At 41.5% G+C, this 5202-nt stretch overlaps 1 non-coding gene across 1 annotated transcript; it reads left to right on the top strand.

Annotated features, from left to right (window-relative positions):
- Window positions 1-3126: 3126 nt before the first annotated feature.
- On the top strand, window positions 3127-3233 carry LOC132608497 (small nucleolar RNA R71). Its single transcript, XR_009570412.1, has one exon. It is a non-coding gene; the product is annotated as a small nucleolar RNA R71 (small nucleolar RNA).
- Window positions 3234-5202: the final 1969 nt, after the last annotated feature.

Raw genomic sequence — 5202 nt, 5'->3', positions numbered from 1 at the left:
TTGGACTCTTTTTCCAAGAGTTTGCACATTGGGTTTGCAATTTTGGAGAAGTCTTTGATAAACCTCCTATAGAATCCGACGTGTCCCAAGAAACTCCGAACTCCTTTTATTGAAATGGGCGGAGGGAGTTGTAAAATCACATCGATTTTGGCTTGATCAACCTCAATCCCTCTTTCTGAAATCTTATGGCCAAGGACAATTCCCTCCTTTACCATAAAATGACACTTCTCCCAGTTGAGGATGAGGTTTGTCTCCTCACATCTTTGCAGCACCCGATCAAGATGGTCTAAACATTCATCGAATGAATCTCCCACCACAGAGAAGTCATCCATGAATACTTCAAGAAAGTTTTCAACCATGTCGGAGAATATGGACATCATGCATCGTTGGAAAGTAGCCGGGGCATTGCAAAGACCAAATGGCATCCGGCTGAAAGCGAATGTCCCATAGGGACAAGTGAAAGCAGTTTTTTCTTGGTCTTCCAATGCAATGTTGATCTGGTTGTATCCTGAGTACCCATCCAAGAAACAATAATAAGACCTTCCAGCTAGCCGATCATGCATTTGATCAATAAAAGGCATAGGGAAATGATCTTTGCAAGATGCCGTGTTCAGCTTCCGGTAATCCATACACACTCTCCAACCGGTGACAGTTCTTGTCGGAATCAACTCATTTTTTGAGTTAGGGACAACAGTGATGCCCCCTTTCTTTGGCACACATTGGACTGGACTTACCCATGGACTGTTGGCAATCGGGTAAACCGCCCCAGCATCTAGCCACTTAATAAACTCTTTCTTTACCACTTCTTGCATCGGTGGATTCAATATTCGCTGATGCTCAACACTTGGTGAACTTTCCTTCTCCAACTGAATTCGGTGCTCACAAATTCCGGAGGGAATCCCCCGGATGTCTGCAATAGTCCAACCCAAAGCTCTTAAATGTTTTCTCAAGACTGCGATGAGTCTTTGAATTTGGCCCTCATTCAGAAGTGATGACACAATAACAGGAAGAGTAGCATTTACTCCAAGAAACACATATTTAAGATGGGATGGAAGTTGCGTGAGTTCCAACTTCGGTGGCTCAATGATTGATGGTTTTGCTGGAGGATTTGTTCGCTTCTCTAAATCAAGAGACAGTTTCTTGGGCTCATAAGAGTAAGACCCCAGACCGGTGAGTGAATTCACTGTCTCAATATATCCCTCCATTTGTTCGGCATCAAAATTCACCAAGACGGCCAATAATGCTTCACTCAAGCATTCTTCGTCCATTTTAAATTCCACTGCTTCATCCACCTCATCAACAGAGTTTATGACTGAAATACTAGGTAATTTCATGCCTTTGCTAGCGTGAAAAGTCACCTTCTCATCGTTCACCCGGAACTTGATCTCGTGCTTCTCGGAATCCATAAGAGCCCTTCCTGTCGCAAGGAAAGGTCTTCCCAAAATGATAGGAATTTCTTGATCAATAGCACAATCAAGAATCACGAAATCTGCCGGCAGTAGGAATTCCCCGATTTGAACCAGCATATCATCAACTACCCCCACTAGTCTTTTTATCGATTTGTTAGCCATCTGCAACCTCATGGTAGTTGGCCTTGTCATTGCTAGCCCCGATATCTTGAAAATTTCCAGGGGCATAAGATTTATGCTAGCCCCGTTATCACACAAAGCCCTGGCGAAATCCTGCTGCCCTATGGTGCATGGAATTGCGAATGCTCTAGGATCATCCTTCTTTTGCACTGTGGTCTTGGAAAGAATAGCACTAACGCGGTGAGTGATACCCACAGTGTCGTGTTTCAATGGCTCCTTTTTCTTTGTTAAAAGATCCTTCAAATACTTAGCAAAGTCGGGCATTTCTTGGACAGTGTCCATGAAAGGAATGTTCATCGTCAACAGCTTGAGTTGATCATAAAATCGCAAGCACTTCTCATCTTCTATTTTTCTCACTAGCCTTTGAGGAAAAGGCGGTGAAGATTTGAACAATTGGCTCAAAGGGCGAAGAGCACCAAGAAGTTTTGCCTTTTCCTTTTCCTGTTTTTCTCCTTGTGTCTTGAGATTATCAAGGTTCTGCTCCTCTTCCGCTATAATAGGGACTTCCTCCTCTGTTTCTTCTTCTACAATATCATCAGATACATCAGGCTGCGCTTCTTTTTCAACAATTGGTTCCAGATCAATCACCTTTTTATTAGCACCTTGAAGTATTTTTCCACTTCTGGTGCTAATAGCAAGTACATTCTCCACAGAGTTTACTCCACTACCTTTTGGATTTGGAATTGTATCACTCGGTAGTTGTCCCTGTTGAGGAGTATGCACTTCTCGGGAAAGGTCTCTGAATTGCGCTTCAAGCTTCTGAATGGAAGCTGAATGAGATAGTTGGACCTGAGACATTCCCTTGATTGTTCTCTCTGTTCTGTCTTGATTCATCAGCATTTTCTGCATCATACTTTTCAGTTCCGCAGAATCATTAGACGTGTTGCCAGCAGAGTTGCTAGCTGAATTATCTCTCCACTGTTGGGAATTAGATGCTTTCCCCCTAGGTGGGATGTAGGGGTTCGAACTCTTGTTTCCATAATTATAGTTGTTGTAATTCCCTTGATTTGGATTGCCCTGATCATTTCTTCCATAATTGTTTCCTTGAAATTGTTGTTGAGGCTTTTGCCATGGGTGATTACCGGGACCTTGATAATTTTGCCTTTGATAGCCCCCTTGCGAGTTGTTGACATAATTCGCATCTTCATATTGTGGCTGCCCCTCTAGATAAGCTTCTTCAGAGACTTGGTACATTCCGGGAGCATGAGGTGGCATCTCCTCGACAACATTCACACCTTTGGCTTCTTTCTCCATAAGCCTCTTCGATAATAAATCCACGGTGGTTTGCAATTGAGCAAAAGCATGATCTCGCTCATGATTTTATTTGGCCACCGCGACAGTAGAGGCACTACCATATGACAGGGTTTCACTATCACTAGAATGCCAAGCTTGGTTGTGGGCAGTAAGCTTGTCGAGCAACCTGGTGATGTTGACAAATGATTTGTCCATGAAGCATCCCCCAGCTGCAGTGTTGACAGTAATTTGATTCATGGTATCTAACCCCTTGTAGAATTTCTCGGTGAGGATAGCATCCGAAAATCCATGGGTCGAAGATTGAGCTAGATAATATTTGAAACGCTCCCATGCTGCATATAGTTGTTCCCCCGGAAGTTGTTTGAACTGAAAGATCTTGTCCCTAAGCTCAGCCTTTCTGCTTGGTGGAAACCACTTTTTCAAGAATATATTGGCTAACTCGTTCCAGGTATGAATGGTATTGCTGGGGAGCTTTTCATACCATTCCCTTGCTTGGCCAGCCAAGGAATATTTGAAGACTCGTAACCGCAGTGCATCAACAGGAACAGCACCTTGGGATTGTTGAGAACATACATGCAGGAAATTCTTTAGGTGTCGGAGTGGACAATCCTCCGAAGAATTTCGGAAATAGCCTTCAAGTTTCAATAGCTGATAGAACTGTCAATTTTGAAATTTGCATTTCCCGTTCTAGGAGGAACTACAGCAGAAGCATAATCAGCTTCGTTAATGAATTCCGCAAATACATTCTCATCCTCCTCTTCTTCTGGTGCAGGATGGTTCACTTGGATTCCCCCTTGATTGCGATTGGGTCTTCCTGCCATGTTCACCTGGTTTACTACAACAGCAAACAAGGTGTGATGGAATAGAAAAAGGTTTAAAGAAAAGTACACAACAATTAGTAATTTCTAAACCGTATTCCCCGGCGACGGCACCAAAATTTGATACGCTCAAATTACACCTATTAATGGCGTAAAGTGGACGTTGTCAAATATAGTAACCCAACAAGGTTGGGGTCAAATCCCACAGGGAATATGGAGAGAAAAGAGTACTAATCGTATGCGATACTAGTCTTTAAAGGATTTAATCTTATTCTTGATAGTTTGAAATAGTTGCTGAATAATGTAATTAAGTATTTTGACTGAAATTGTATTTAATGCGAAATAGAGACTAAGGTTGTGTTCCCCAATGTGATTAGATATTATGCTTCAGGTTTCAATGTGATATACTCCTAATGGTTGTTCTATGAATATGCACTTGGTCTCTTAAGGACTTCTTCATGTTTTCCAACAGTTAAGTCGTATTTCCTGTTTATGATTCTTCCAAATGTAAAAGAGTTGCAATCGAAGAATAACCAATAATGCCAATTTAGAATTGTTCTTATCCCTAAGTCAGTCTATTAAACGAGGGTTAACGCCTCGAGTCATTGTCATTCAATCTTACCAATACTAACTCTCTTTCCCAAGAAAAGTTAATATAATGGCTTAGGATAATGCTTGCAATCATCACCCAACGCTAAATCACAAAAACTGAATGAATACCAACAACCATTATGCATATATCAATAATAGAAACCCATTCACATAATATCCATCATGGGACTCACAACCTTAGCTTTAAAATTAGCTACTCATAATCTTGACTAACAAAGAAAGCTTAAAAGTTGACATAATGTACTTACTATGCAATTACAATGTGGAATGCAAGTGAAGTAGTTGCCTTAAATACTCCAACCACTTCTAATATGAAAAACCTAGAATTTATGCTCTCAAAGTGAATCTGGCTGCTGAATTAAAACCCTACATTAAGTATTTATAGAGCCAAAAATCGCGCCAAGTTTCTGGACAAAACTGCCCTTACGCGGCATCGTTACGGACCGTAACTCAGGTTACGGTCCGTCCTTCATTTCGTCATTTGTCCGCTTGTTGTTACGGCCACCATACGACGGACCGTAACCTGTGTTATGGTCCGTCCTTCTGGAGCGTAACTTCTGACATTTACTTGGTAACTCTCTGCAATTTTGGTTGATGCTACGGTGAGATGTTACGGACCGTAACATGAGTTACGGACCGTAACACCACATCGTAACACTGATGTTTCCAATGAAAACTTCCTGGAAATTTGACTCCTATTACGGTTCAATGCTACGGACCGTAACATGAGTTACGGACCGTCATTTAGCTCCAATTTGTCCGTTTTTCAGCATTTCATCTCATTTCCGATTCTTAGTTAACCTACCCTATAAACTACAAAAATAACATAAGAAACAATGTAAAAACACTTAAAAACAAGCAACACTTTTAGTTACAAAGGCATAAAATGTGCCGAAATTTACGGCACATCAGGCACCAGGACCAGAAAA

The sequence above is a fragment of the Lycium barbarum genome, chromosome 8 (genome assembly GCF_019175385.1).
Source record: "Lycium barbarum isolate Lr01 chromosome 8, ASM1917538v2, whole genome shotgun sequence".
NCBI classification, from domain to species: Eukaryota; Viridiplantae; Streptophyta; class Magnoliopsida; order Solanales; family Solanaceae; genus Lycium; species Lycium barbarum.
This window is presented reverse-complemented; position numbering and strand designations above follow the sequence as displayed.